The sequence below is a fragment of the Mus caroli genome, unplaced genomic scaffold, assembly GCF_978045245.1.
Source record: "Mus caroli unplaced genomic scaffold, Mus_caroli_1 scaffold_10, whole genome shotgun sequence".
Taxonomy (NCBI): Eukaryota; Metazoa; Chordata; class Mammalia; order Rodentia; family Muridae; genus Mus; species Mus caroli.
Genome location: NW_028227265.1, coordinates 58,442,130 through 58,457,376, shown reverse-complemented (window position 1 = coordinate 58,457,376; position 15,247 = coordinate 58,442,130). Strand labels below are relative to the sequence as shown.

Here is a 15,247-nt window from a genome sequence, read left to right as displayed (position 1 = left end):
ATTCCAGGAGATGGTGGCTAGAGTGGAAACAATTGTTATCACAGGAGGCAGTGACCAGAGTGGACATATTTGGAATACAAAGAAATGTAGATCAAGAATGGCATCATTTGTAATGTCAGGATATGCTGAGCAAGAGTGAACAAATTTGTAATCCTAGGGGATTGTGAGCCAGAGTGGGCAAATTTGTAAACCAAGGAACAGTTGAGCCAGAGTGGACACATTTGTAATTCCAGTGCATGGTATTCCAGAGTAGACACATTTGTATTTCCAGGAGATGGTGAGTCAATGTGGACACATTTGTAATTCTAGGAGATGGTGAGCCAGAGTGGACACATTTGTAATCACATGAGATGATGAACCAAGGTGGACATATTAGTAATCCCAAAGGATGATCAGCCAAACTGGATATATTGGTAATTACAGGAGATATTTAGCCACAGTGGACACATTTGTACTCCAAAAGATGGTGAGCCAGAGTGGTGAAATTTGTAATCCCAGGAGAAGTTGAGCCAGAGTGGAGACATTTGTAATTCCAGGACATGGTATTCCATAAGGACACATTTGTAATTCCTGGAGATGGTGAGCCAGAGTGGACACATTTGTAATTCCTGGGTGTGGTATTCCAAGTGGACACATTTGTATTTCCCAGAGATGGTGAGCCAGTGTGGACACATTTGTAATTCCAGGAGATGATGAGCCAGAGTGGTAACATTTGTAATTCCAGAGATCGAGAACCAGAGTGGACACATTTGTAATTCCAGGAGATGTTATTCCAGAAGGACGCATATGTAATTCCCGGAGATGATGCGCCAGAGTGGACACATTTGTAATTCCAGGAGATGGTGAGTCAGTGTGGACACGTTTGTAATTCCAGAAGATGGTGAGCCAGAGTGGACACCTTTGTAATCACATGAGATGGTGAACCAAGGTGGACATATTAGTAATCCCAAAGGATGATCAGCCAAACTGGATATATTGGTAATTACAGGAGATATTTAGTCAGAGTGGACACATTTGTAATCCAAACGATGGTGAGCCAGAGTGGTAGAATTTGTAATCCCCGGAGAAGTTGAGCCAGAGTGGACACATTTGTAATTCCAGGACATGGTATTCCATAAGGACACATTTGTAATGCCTGGATATGGTGAGCCAGAGTGTACATATTTGAAATTCCTGGGCCTGGTATTTCAGAGTGGACACATTTGTAATTTCAGGAGATGGTATTCCATAAGGACACATTTGTAATTCCAGAAGATGGTGAGCCATAGTGGACACCTTTGTAATCACATGAGATGGTGAGCCAAGGTGGACATATTAGTAATACCAAAGGATGATGAGCCAAACTGGATATATTGGTAATTACAGGAGATATTTAGCCAGAGGGGACACATTTGTAATCCAAAAGATGGTGAGCCAGCGTGGTGAAATTTGTAATCCCCGGAGAAGTTGATCCAGAGTGGACACATTTGCAAATCCATGACAAGGTATTCCATAAGGACCCATTTGTAATTCCTGGAGATGGTGAGCCAGAGTGGACACATTTGTAATTCCTGGGCGTGTTATTCCAAGTGGACACATTTGTAATTCCAGGAGATTGTGAGCCAGTGTGGCCACATTTGTAATTCCAGGAGATGGTGGCTAGAGTGGAAACATTTGTTATCACAGGAGGCAGTGAACCAGAGTGGACATATTTCGAATACAAAGAAATGTAGAGCAAGAATGGCAAAATTTGTAATGCCAGGATATGCTGAGCAAGAGTGAACAAATTTGTAATTCTACGGGATTGTGAGCCAGAGTGGTCAAATTTGTAATCCGAGGACAATTGAGCCAGAGTGGACACATTTCTAATTCCAGGACATGGTATTCCATAAGGACCCATTTGTAATTCCTGGAGATGGTGAGCCAGAGTGGACACATTTGTAATTCCTGGGCGTGTTATTCCAAGTGGACACATTTGTAATTCCAGGAGATTGTGAGCCAGTGTGGCCACATTTGTAATTCCAGGAGATGGTGGCTAGAGTGGAAACATTTGTTATCACAGGAGGCAGTGAACCAGAGTGGACATATTTCGAATACAAAGAAATGTAGAGCAAGAATGGCAAAATTTGTAATGCCAGGATATGCTGAGCAAGAGTGAACAAATTTGTAATTCTACGGGATTGTGAGCCAGAGTGGGCAAATTTGTAGACCAAGGAAAAGTTGAGCCAGAGTGTACACATTTGTAATTCCAGGGCATTGTATTCCAGAGTGGACACATTTGTAATTCCAGGAGATGGTGAGCCAGTGTGGACACATTTGTAATTCCAGGAGATGGTGGCTAGAGTGGAAACATTTGTTATCACAGGAGGCAGTGAACCAGAGTGGACATATTTCGAATACAAAGAAATGTAGAGCAAGAATGGCAAAATTTGTAATGCCAGGATATGCTGAGCAAGAGTGAACAAATTTGTAATTCTAGGGGATTGTGAGCCAGAGTGGGCAAATTTGTAGACCAAGGAAAAGTTGAGCCAGAGTGTACACATTTGTAATTCCAGGGCATTGTATTCCAGAGTGGACACATTTGTAATTCCAGGAGATGGTGAGCCAGTGTGGACACATTTGTAATTCCAGGAGATGGTGAGCCAGAGTGGAAACATTTGTAATTCCGGAGATCGAGAACCAGAGTGGACACATTTGTAATTCCAGGAGATTTTATTCCAGAAGGAAGCATTTGTAATTCCCAGGCATTGTATTCTACAGTGGACACATTTGTAATTCCAGTGATCGAGAACCAGAGTGGACACATTTGTAATTCCAGGTGATGATGGCCAGAGTGGAAACATTTGTAATCACAGGAGGTAGTGAACCAGAGTGGAGATATTTGGAATACAAAGAAATGTAGAGCAAGAATGGCAACATTTTTAATGCCAGGATATGGTGAGCGAGAGTGAACAAATTTGTAATCCTAGGGGATTGTGATCCAGAGTGGTCAAATTTGTAAGCCGAGAACAAGTTGAGCCAGAGTGGACACATTTGTAATTCCAAGACATGGTATTCCATAATGACACATTTGTAATTGCAGGAGATGGTGAGCCAGAGTGGACACATTTGTAATTCCCGGGCATTGTATTCCACAGTGGACACATTTGTATTTCCAGGAGATGGTGAGTCAATGTGGACACATTTGTAATTCTAGGAGATGGTGAGCCAGAGTGGACACATTTGTAATCACATGAGATGATGAACCAAGGTGGACATATTAGTAATCCCAAAGGAGGATCAGCCAAACTGGATATATTGGTAATTACAGGAGATATTTAGCCACAGTGGACACATTTGTACTCCAAAAGATGGTGAGCCAGAGTGGTAAAATTTGTAATCCCAGGAGAAGTTGAGCCAGAGTGGAGACATTTGTAATTCCAGGACATGGTATTCCATAAGGACACATTTGTAATTCCCGGAGATGGTGAGCCAGAGTGGACACATTTGTAATTCCCTGGCCTGGTATTTCAGAGTGGACACATTTGTAATTCCAGGAGATGGTGATCCATAGTGGTCACCTTTGTAATCACATGATATGGTGAGTCAAGGTGGACATATTAGTAATACCCAAGGATGATGACCAAACTGGATATATTGGTAATTACAGGAGATATTTAGCCAGAGTGGACACATTTGTAATCCAAAGATGGTGAGCCAGCGTGGTGAAATTTGTAATCCCAGGAGAAGTTGATCCATAGTGGACACATTTGCAATTCCACGCCAAGGTATTCCATAAGGACCCATTTGTAATTCCTGGAGATGGTGAGCCAGTGTGGACCCATTTGTAATTCCCGGAGATGATGAGCCAGAGTGGTAACATTTGTAATTCCAGAGATCGATAACCAGAGTGGACACATTTGTAATTCCAGGAGATGTTATTCCAGAAGGACGCATATGTAATTCCCGGAGATGATGCGCAGGAGTGGACACATTTGTAATTCCAGGAGATGGTGAGCCATTGTGGACACGTTTGTAATTCCAGGAGATGGTGAGCCAGTGTGGACACCTTTGTAATCACATGAGATGGTGAGCCAAGGTGGACATATTAGTAATCCCAAAGGATGATCAGCCAACCTGGATATATTGGTAATTACAGGAGATATTTAGTCAGAGTGGACACATTTGTAATCCAAAAGATGGTAAGCCAGAGTGGTAGAATTTGTAATCCCCGGAGAAGTTGAGCCAGAGTGGACATATTTGTAATTCCAGGACATGGTATTCCATAAGGACACATTTGTAATTCCTGGATATGGAGAGCCAGAGTGGACATATTTGAAATTCCTGGGCCTGGTATTTCAGAGTGTACACATTTGTAATTCCAGGAGATGGTGAGCCAGTGTGGACACATTTGTAATTCCAGAAGATGGTGAGCCATAGTGGACACCTTTGTAATCACATGAGATGGTGAGCCAAGGTGGACATATTAGTAATCCCAAATGATGATCAGCCAAACTGGATATATTGGTAATTACAGGAGATATTTAGTCAGAGTGGACACATTTGTAATCCAAACGATGGTGAGCCAGAATGGTAGAATTTGTAATCCCCGGAGAAGTTGAGCCAGAGTGGACACATTTGTAATTCCAGGACATGGTATTCCATAAGGACACATTTGTAATGCCTGGATATGGTGAGCCAGAGTGTACATATTTGAAATTCCTGGGCCTAGTATTTCAGAGTGGACACATTTGTAATTTCAGGAGATGGTATTCCATAAGGACACATTTGTAATTTCAGAAGATGGTGAGCCATAGTGGACACCTTTGTAATCACATGAGATGGTGAGCCAAGGTGGACATATTAGTAATACCAAAGGATGATGAGCCAAACTGGATATATTGGTAATTACAGGAGATATTTAGCCAGAGAGGATACATTTGTATTCCAAAAGTTGGTGAGCCAGAGTGGTCAAATTTGTAATCCGAGGATAAGTTGAGATAGAGTGGACACATTTGTAATTCCACGACATGGTATTCCCTAAGGAAACATTTGTAATTCCTGGAGATGGTGAGCCAGAGTGGACACATTTGAAATTCCTCGGCCTGGTATTTCAGAGTGGACAAATTTGTCATTCCAGGAGATGGTGAGCCAGTGTGGACACATTTGTAATTCTAGGAGATGGCGAGCCAGAGAGGAAACATTTGTAATTCTGGAGATCAAGAACCAGAGTGGACACATTTGTAATTCCAGGAGATGTAATTCCAGAAGGACGCATATGTAATTCCCGGAGATGATGCGCCAGAGTGGACACATTTGTAATTCCAGGAGATGGTGAGCCAGTGTGGACACATTTGTAATTCCAGGAGATGGTGAGCCAGAGTGGACACCTTTGTAGTCACATGAGATGGTGAGCCAATGTGGAAATATTAGTAATCCCAAAGGAGGATGAGCCAAACTGGATTTATTGGTAATTACAGGAGATATTTAGCCAGAGTGGACAATTTTTGTAATCCAAAAGATGGTGAGCCAGAGTGGTAAAATTTGTAATCCCCGGAGAAATTGAGCCAGAGTGGACACATTTGTAATTCCAGGAAATGGTATTCCATAAGGACACATTTGTAATTCCTGTAGATGGTGAGCCAGAGTGGGCACATTTGAAATTCCTGGGCCTGGTATTTCAGAGTGGACATATTTGTAATTCCAGGAGATGGTGAGGCAGTGTGGACACATTTGTAATTCCAGGAGATGGTGAGCCATAGTGGACACCTTTGTAATCACATGAGATGGTGAGCCAAGGTGGACATATTAGTAAAACCAAAGGATGATGAGCCAAACTGGATATATTGGTAATTACAGGATATATTTAGCGAGAGTGGACACATTTGTAATCCAAAAGAGGGTGAGCCAGCGTGGTATTATTTGTAATCCCAGGAGAAGTTGTCCAGAGTGGACACATTTGTAATTCCAGGAGATGGTGAGGCAGTGTGGACACATTTGTAATTCCTGGAGATGGTGAGCCAGAGTGGACACATTTGTAATTCCTGGGCGTGGTATTCTAAGTGGACACATTAATAATTGCAGGAGATGGTGAGCCAGTGTGGACACATTTGTATTTCCAGGAGATGGGGAGCCAGAGTGGAAACATTTGTTATTCCGGAGATCGAGAACCAGAGTGGACACATTTGTAATTCCAGGAGATGTAATTCCAGAAGGACGCATATTTAATTCCCAGACAAGATGCGCCAGAGTGTACACATTTGTAATTCCAGGAGATGGTGAGCCAGTGTGGACACATTTGTAATTCCAGGAGATGGTGAGCCAGAGTGGACACATTTGTAATCACATGACATGGTGAGCCAAGGTGGACATATTAGTAATCCCAAAGGATGATGAGCCAAACTGGATATATTGGTAATTATAGGAGATATTTATCCAGAGTGGACACATTTGTAATCCAAAAGATGGTGAGCCAGAGTGGTAAAATTTGTAATCCCCGGAGAAGTTGAGCCAGAGTGTACACATTTGTAATTCCAGGACATGGTATTCCGTAAGGACACATTTGTATTTCTGGAGATGATGAGCCAGAGTGGACACATTTAAAATTCCTGGGCGTGGTTTTCCAAGTGGACACATTTGTAATTCCAGGAGATGGTGAGCAAGTGTGGACACATTTGTAATTCCAGGAGATGGTGAGCCAGAGTGGAAACATTTGTAATTCCGGAGATCGAGAACCAGAGTGCACACATTTGTAATTCCAGGAGATGTTATTCCAGAAGGAAGCATTTGTAATTCCCGGGCATTGTATTCCACAGTGGACACATTTGTAATTCCAGTGATCGAGAACCAGAGTGGACACATTTGTAATTCCAGGTGATGATGGCCAGAGTGGAAACATTTGTAATCACAGGAGGTAGTGAACCAGAGTGGACATATTTGGAATACAAAGAAATGTAGAGCAAGAATGGCAACATTTTTAATGCCAGGATATGGTGAGCGAGATTGAACAAAATTGTAATCCTAGGGGATTGTGATTTAGAGTGGTCAAATTTGTAAGCTGAGAACAAGTTGAGCCAGAGTGGACACATTTGTAATTCCAAGACATGGTATTCCATAATGACACATTTGTAATTGCAGGAGATGGTGAGCCAGAGTGGACACATTTGTAATTCCCGGGCCTGGTATCTCAGAGTGGACACATTTGTAATTCCAGGAGATGGTGAGCCAGTGTGGACACATTTGTAATTCCAGGAGATGGTGAGCCAGAGTGGACACCTTTGTAATCACATGAGATGGTGAGTCAAGGTGGACATATTAGTAATCCCAAAGGATGATGTGCCAAACTGGATATATTGGTAATTACAGGAGATATTTAGCCAGAGTGGACACATTTGTAATCCAAAGGATGGTGACCCAGAGTGGTAAAATTTGTAATCCCCGGAGAAGTTGATCCAGAGTGGACATTTTTGTAATTCCAGGACATGGTATTCCATAAGGACACATTTGTAATTCCCGGATAAGTTGAGCCAGAGTGGACACATTTGTAATTCCAGGACATGGTATTCCATAAGGACACATTTGTAATTCCTGGAGATGGTGAGCCAGTGTGGACACATTTGAAATTCCTGGGCGTGGTATTCCAAGTGGACACATTTGTAATTCTAGGAAATGGTGAGCCAGTGTGGACACATTTGTAATTCCAGGAGATGGTGAGCCAGAGTGGAAACATTTGTAATTCCGGAGATCGAGAACCAGAGTGGACACATTTGTAATTCCAGGAGATGTTATTCCAAAAGGAAGCATTTGTAATTCCCGGAGATGATGCGCCAGAGTGGAAACATTTGTAATTCCGGTGATCGAGAACCAGGGTGGACACATTTGTAATTCCAGAAGATGATGGCAAGAGTGGAAACATTTGTAATCACAGGAGGTAGTGAACCAGAGTGGACATATTTGGAATACAAAGAAATGTAGAGCAAGAATGGCAACATTTTTAATGCCAGGATATGGTGTGCCAGAGTGAGCAAATTTGTAATCCTATAGGATTGTGAGCCAGAGTGGTCAAATTTGTAAGCCGAGAACAAGTTGAGCCAGAGTGGACACATTTGTAATTCCACGACATGGTATTCCATAAGGACACATTTGTAATTCCCGGAGCTGATGCGCCAGAGTGGACACATTTGTAATTCCGGTGATCGAGAACCAGAGTGGACACATTTGTAATTCCAGGAGATGGTGGCCAGAGTGAAAACATTTGTAATCACAGGAGGTAGTGAACCAGAGTGGACATGTTTGGAATACAAAGAAATGTAGAGCAAGAATGGCAACATTTTCAATGCCAGGATATGGAGAGCCAGAGTGAACAAATTTGTAATCCTTGGGGATTGTGAGCCAGAGTGGTCAAATTTGTAATCCGAGGACAATTGAGCCAGAGTGGACACATTTCTAATTCCAGGACATGGTATTCCATAAGGACACATTTGTAATTCCAGGAGATGGTGAGCCAGAGTGGACACATTTGTAATTCCTGGGCGTGGTATTCCAAGTGGACACTTTTGTAATTTCAGAAGATGGTGACCAGTTAGGACACTTTTGTAATTCCAGGAGATGGTGAGCCAGAGTGGAAACATTTGTAATTCCGGAGATTGAGAACCAGAGTGGACACATTTGTAATTCCACGACATGGTATTCCATAAGGACACATTTGTAATTCCAGGAGATGCTGAGCCAGAGTGGACACATTTGTAATTCCCGGGCATTGTGTTCCACAGTGGACACATTTGTAATTCCAGGAGATGGTGAGTCAGTGTGGAGACATTTGTAACTCCAGGAGATGGTGAGCCAGACTGGACACATTTGTAATCACATGAGATGGTAAGGCAAGTTGGACATAATAGTAATCCCAAAGGATGATGAGTCAAATTGGACATATTGTTAATTACAGGAGATGTTTAGCCATAGTGGATATATTTGTAATCCTATGAGATGTTGAGCCAGAGTTAACACATATGTAACTCTAGAATATGGTGAAAAGAGTGGACATATTTGTAATTCCAGAAGATGGTAAACCAGAGTGGACAGATTTGTAATTCCTGAAGATGGTGAACGAGAGTGGACAAATTTATAATTCCAGGAGATGGTGAACCAGACTGGACACATTTGTAATCCAAAAGATGGTGCATCAGAGTGGTGAAATTTGTATTCCCAGGAGAAGTTGAGCCAGAGTCGACATATATGTAATTACAGGACATGGTATTCCATAAGGACACATTTGTAATTCCAGGAGATGGTGAGCCAGAGTGGACACATTTGTAATTCCTGGGCGTGGTATTCCAAGTGGACACATTTGTAATTCCAGGAGATGGTGACCAGTGTGGACACATTTGTAATTCCAGGAGATGGTGAGCCAGAGTGGACACATTTGTAATTCCGGAGATTGAGAACCAGAGTGGACACATTTGTAATTCCAGGAGATGTTATTCCAGAAGGACGCATTTGTAATTCCCGGAGATGATGCGCCAGAGTGGACACATTTGTAATTCTGGTGATCGAGAACCAGAGTGGACACATTTGTAATTCCAGGAGATGGTGGCCAGAGTGAAAACATTTGTAATCACAGGAGGTAGTGAACCAGAGTGGACATGTTTGGAATACAAAGAAATGTAGAGCAAGAATGGCAACATTTTCAATGCCAGGATATGGAGAGCCAGAGTGAACAAATTTGTAATCCTTGGGTATTGTGAGCCAGAGTGGTCAAATTTGTAATCCGAGGACAAGTTGAGCCAGAGTGCACACATTTGTAATTCCAGGACATGGTATTCCATAAGGACACATTTGTAATTCCAGGAGATGGTGAGCCAGAGTGGACACATTTGTAATTCTCGGGCCTGGTATCTCAGAGTGGACACATTTGTAATTCCAGGAGATGGTGAGCCAGTGTGGACACATTTGTAATTCCAGGAGATGGTGAGCCAGAGTGGACACCTTTGTAATCACATGAGATGTTGAGTCAAGGTGGACATATTAGTAATCCCAAAGGATGATGTGCCAAACTGGATATATTGGTAATTACAGGAGATATTTAGCCAGAGTGGACACATTTGTAATCCAAAGGATGGTGACCCAGAGTGGTAAAATTTGTAATCCCCGGAGAAGTTGATCCAGAGTGGACATTTTTGTAATTCCAGGACATGGTATTCGATAAGGACACATTTGTAATTCCCGGATAAGTTGAGCCAGAGTGGACACATTTGTAATTCCAGGACATGGTATTCCATAAGGACACATTTGTAATTCCTGGAGATGGTGAGCCAGTGTGGACACATTTGAAATTCCTGGGCGTGGTATTCCAAGTGGACACATTTGTAATTCTAGAAAATGGTGAGCCAGTGTGGACACATTTGTAATTCCAGGAGATGGTGAGCCAGAGTGGAAACATTTGTAATTCCAGGAGATGTTATTCCAGAAGGAAGCATTTGTAATTCCCGGAGATGATGCGCCAGAGTGGAAACATTTGTAATTCCGGTGATCGAGAACCAGGGTGGACACATTTGTAATTCCAGAAGATGATGGCAAGAGTGGAAACATTTGTAATCACAGGAGGTAGTGAACCAGAGTGGACATATTTGGAATACAAAGAAATGTAGAGCAAGAATGGCAACATTTTTAATGCCAGGATATGGTGTGCCAGAGTGAGCAAATTTGTAATCCTATAGGATTGTGAGCCAGAGTGGTCAAATTTGTAAGCCGAGAACAAGTTGAGCCAGAGTGGACACATTTGTAATTCCACGACATGGTATTCCATAAGGACACATTTGTAATTCCCGGAGCTGATGCGCCAGAGTGGACACATTTGTAATTCCGGTGATCGAGAACCAGAGTGGACACATTTGTAATTCCAGGAGATGGTGGCCAGAGTGAAAACATTTGTAATCAAAGGAGGTAGTGAACCAGAGTGGACATGTTTGGAATACAAAGAAATGTAGAGCAAGAATGGCAACATTTTCAATGCCAGGATATGGAGAGCCAGAGTGAACAAATTTGTAATCCTTGGGGATTGTGAGCCAGAGTGGTCAAATTTGTAATCCGAGGACAATTGAGCCAGAGTGGACACATTTCTAATTCCAGGACATGGTATTCCATAAGGACACATTTGTAATTCCAGGAGATGGTGAGCCAGAGTGGACACATTTGTAATTCCTGGGCGTGGTATTCCACGTGGACACTTTTGTAATTTCAGGAGATGGTGACCAGTTAGGACACTTTTGTAATTCCAGGAGATGGTGAGCCAGAGTGGAAACATTTGTAATTCCGGAGATTGAGAACCAGAGTGGACACATTTGTAATTCCACGACATGGTATTCCATAAGGACACATTTGTAATTCCAGGAGATGCTGAGCCAGAGTGGACACATTTGTAATTCCCGGGCATTGTGTTCCACAGTGGACACATTTGTAATTCCAGGAGATGGTGAGTCAGTGTGGAGACATTTGTAACTCCAGGAGATGGTGAGCCAGACTGGACACATTTGTAATCACATGAGATGGTAAGGCAAGTTGGACATAATAGTAATCCCAAAGGATGATGAGTCAAATTGGACATATTGTTAATTACAGGAGATGTTTAGCCATAGTGGATATATTTGTAATCCTATGAGATGTTGAGCCAGAGTTAACACATATGTAACTCTAGAATATGGTGAAAAGAGTGGACATATTTGTAATTCCAGAAGATGGTAAACCAGAGTGGACAGATTTGTAATTCCTGAAGATGGTGAACGAGAGTGGACAAATTTATAATTCCAGGAGATGGTGAACCAGACTGGACACATTTGTAATCCAAAAGATGGTGCATCAGAGTGGTGAAATTTGTATTCCCAGGAGAAGTTGAGCCAGAGTCGACATATATGTAATTACAGGACATGGTATTCCATAAGGACACATTTGTAATTCCAGGAGATGGTGAGCCAGAGTGGACACATTTGTAATTCCTGGGCGTGGTATTCCAAGTGGACACATTTGTAATTCCAGGAGATGGTGACCAGTGTGGACACATTTGTAATTCCAGGAGATGGTGAGCCAGAGTGGACACATTTGTAATTCCGGAGATTGAGAACCAGAGTGGACACATTTGTAATTCCAGGAGATGTTATTCCAGAAGGACGCATTTGTAATTCCCGGAGATGATGCGCCAGAGTGGACACATTTGTAATTCTGGTGATTGAGAACCAGAGTGGACACATTTGTAATTCCAGGAGATGCTGGCCAGAGTGAAAACATTTGTAATCACAGGAGGTAGTGAACCAGAGTGGACATGTTTGGAATACAAAGAAATGTAGAGCAAGAATGGCAACATTTTCAATGCCAGGATATGGAGAGCCAGAGTGAACAAATTTGTAATCCTTGGGTATTGTGAGCCAGAGTGGTCAAATTTGTAATCCGAGGACAAGTTGAGCCAGAGTGCACACATTTGTAATTCCAGGACATGGTATTCCATAAGGACACATTTGTAATTCCAGGAGATGGTGAGCCAGAGTGGACACATTTGTAATTCCCGGGCCTGGTATCTCAGAGTGGACACATTTGTAATTCCAGGAGATGGTGAGCCAGTGTGGACACATTTGTAATTCCAGGAGATGGTGAGCCAGAGTGGACACCTTTGTAATCACATGAGATGTTGAGTCAAGGTGGACATATTAGTAATCCCAAAGGATGATGTGCCAAACTGGATATATTGGTAATTACAGGAGATATTTAGCCAGAGTGGACACATTTGTAATCCAAAGGATGGTGACCCAGAGTGGTAAAATTTGTAATCCCCGGAGAAGTTGATCCAGAGTGGACATTTTTGTAATTCCAGGACATGGTATTCCATAAGGACACATTTGTAATTCCCGGATAAGTTGAGCCAGAGTGGACACATTTGTAATTCCAGGACATGGTATTCCATAAGGACACATTTGTAATTCCTGGAGATGGTGAGCCAGTGTGGACACATTTGAAATTCCTGGGCGTGGTATTCCAAGTGGACACATTTGTAATTCTAGGAAATGGTGAGCCAGTGTGGACACATTTGTAATTCCAGGAGATGGTGAGCCAGAGTGGAAACATTTGTAATTCCGGAGATCGAGAACCAGAGTGGACACATTTGTAATTCCAGGAGATGTTATTCCAGAAGGAAGCATTTGTAATTCCCGGAGATGATGCGCCAGAGTGGAAACATTTGTAATTCCGGTGATCGAGAACCAGGGTGGACACATTTGTAATTCCAGAAGATGATGGCAAGAGTGGAAACATTTGTAATCACAGGAGGTAGTGAACCAGAGTGGACATATTTGGAATACAAAGAAATGTAGAGCAAGAATGGCAACATTTTTAATGCCAGGATATGGTGTGCCAGAGTGAGCAAATTTGTAATCCTATAGGATTGTGAGCCAGAGTGGTCAAATTTGTAAGCCGAGAACAAGTTGAGCCAGAGTGGACACATTTGTAATTCCACGACATGGTATTCCATAAGGACACATTTGTAATTCCCGGAGCTGATGCGCCAGAGTGGACACATTTGTAATTCCGGTGATCGAGAACCAGAGTGGACACATTTGTAATTCCAGGAGATGGTGGCCAGAGTGAAAACATTTGTAATCACAGGAGGTAGTGAACCAGAGTGGACATGTTTGGAATACAAAGAAATGTAGAGCAAGAATGGCAACATTTTCAATGCCAGGATATGGAGAGCCAGAGTGAACAAATTTGTAATCCTTGGGGATTGTGAGCCAGAGTGGTCAAATTTGTAATCCGAGGACAATTGAGCCAGAGTGGACACATTTCTAATTCCAGGACATGGTATTCCATAAGGACACATTTGTAATTCCAGGAGATGGTGAGCCAGAGTGGACACATTTGTAATTCCTGGGCGTGGTATTCCAAGTGGACACTTTTGTAATTTCAGAAGATGGTGACCAGTTAGGACACTTTTGTAATTCCAGGAGATGGTGAGCCAGAGTGGAAACATTTGTAATTCCGGAGATTGAGAACCAGAGTGGACACATTTGTAATTCCACGACATGGTATTCCATAAGGACACATTTGTAATTCCAGGAGATGCTGAGCCAGAGTGGACACATTTGTAATTCCCGGGCATTGTGTTCCACAGTGGACACATTTGTAATTCCAGGAGATGGTGAGTCAGTGTGGAGACATTTGTAACTCCAGGAGATGGTGAGCCAGACTGGACACATTTGTAATCACATGAGATGGTAAGGCAAGTTGGACATAATAGTAATCCCAAAGGATGATGAGTCAAATTGGACATATTGTTAATTACAGGAGATGTTTAGCCATAGTGGATATATTTGTAATCCTATGAGATGTTGAGCCAGAGTTAACACATATGTAACTCTAGAATATGGTGAAAAGAGTGGACATATTTGTAATTCCAGAAGATGGTAAACCAGAGTGGACAGATTTGTAATTCCTGAAGATGGTGAACGAGAGTGGACAAATTTATAATTCCAGGAGATGGTGAACCAGACTGGACACATTTGTAATCCAAAAGATGGTGCATCAGAGTGGTGAAATTTGTATTCCCAGGAGAAGTTGAGCCAGAGTCGACATATATGTAATTACAGGACATGGTATTCCATAAGGACACATTTGTAATTCCAGGAGATGGTGAGCCAGAGTGGACACATTTGTAATTCCTGGGCGTGGTATTCCAAGTGGACACATTTGTAATTCCAGGAGATGGTGACCAGTGTGGACACATTTGTAATTCCAGGAGATGGTGAGCCAGAGTGGACACATTTGTAATTCCGGAGATTGAGAACCAGAGTGGACACATTTGTAATTCCAGGAGATGTTATTCCAGAAGGACGCATTTGTAATTCCCGGAGATGATGCGCCAGAGTGGACACATTTGTAATTCTGGTGATCGAGAACCAGAGTGGACACATTTGTAATTCCAGGAGATGCTGGCCAGAGTGAAAACATTTGTAATCACAGGAGGTAGTGAACCAGAGTGGACATGTTTGGAATACAAAGAAATGTAGAGCAAGAATGGCAACATTTTCAATGCCAGGATATGGAGAGCCAGAGTGAACAAATTTGTAATCCTTGGGTATTGTGAGCCAGAGTGGTCAAATTTGTAATCCGAGGACAAGTTGAGCCAGAGTGCACACATTTGTAATACCAGGACATGGTATTCCATAAGGACACATTTGTAATTCCAGGAGATGGTGAGCCAGAGTGGACACATTTGTAATTCTCGGGCCTGGTATCTCAGAGTGGACAC

At 42.4% G+C, this 15,247-nt stretch overlaps 1 pseudogene; it reads left to right on the top strand.

Annotated features, from left to right (window-relative positions):
- The window catches only part of LOC110300845 (splicing factor Cactin pseudogene), a 110,630-nt pseudogene that overhangs the window by 51,839 nt on the left and 43,544 nt on the right, over nt 1-15,247 (top strand).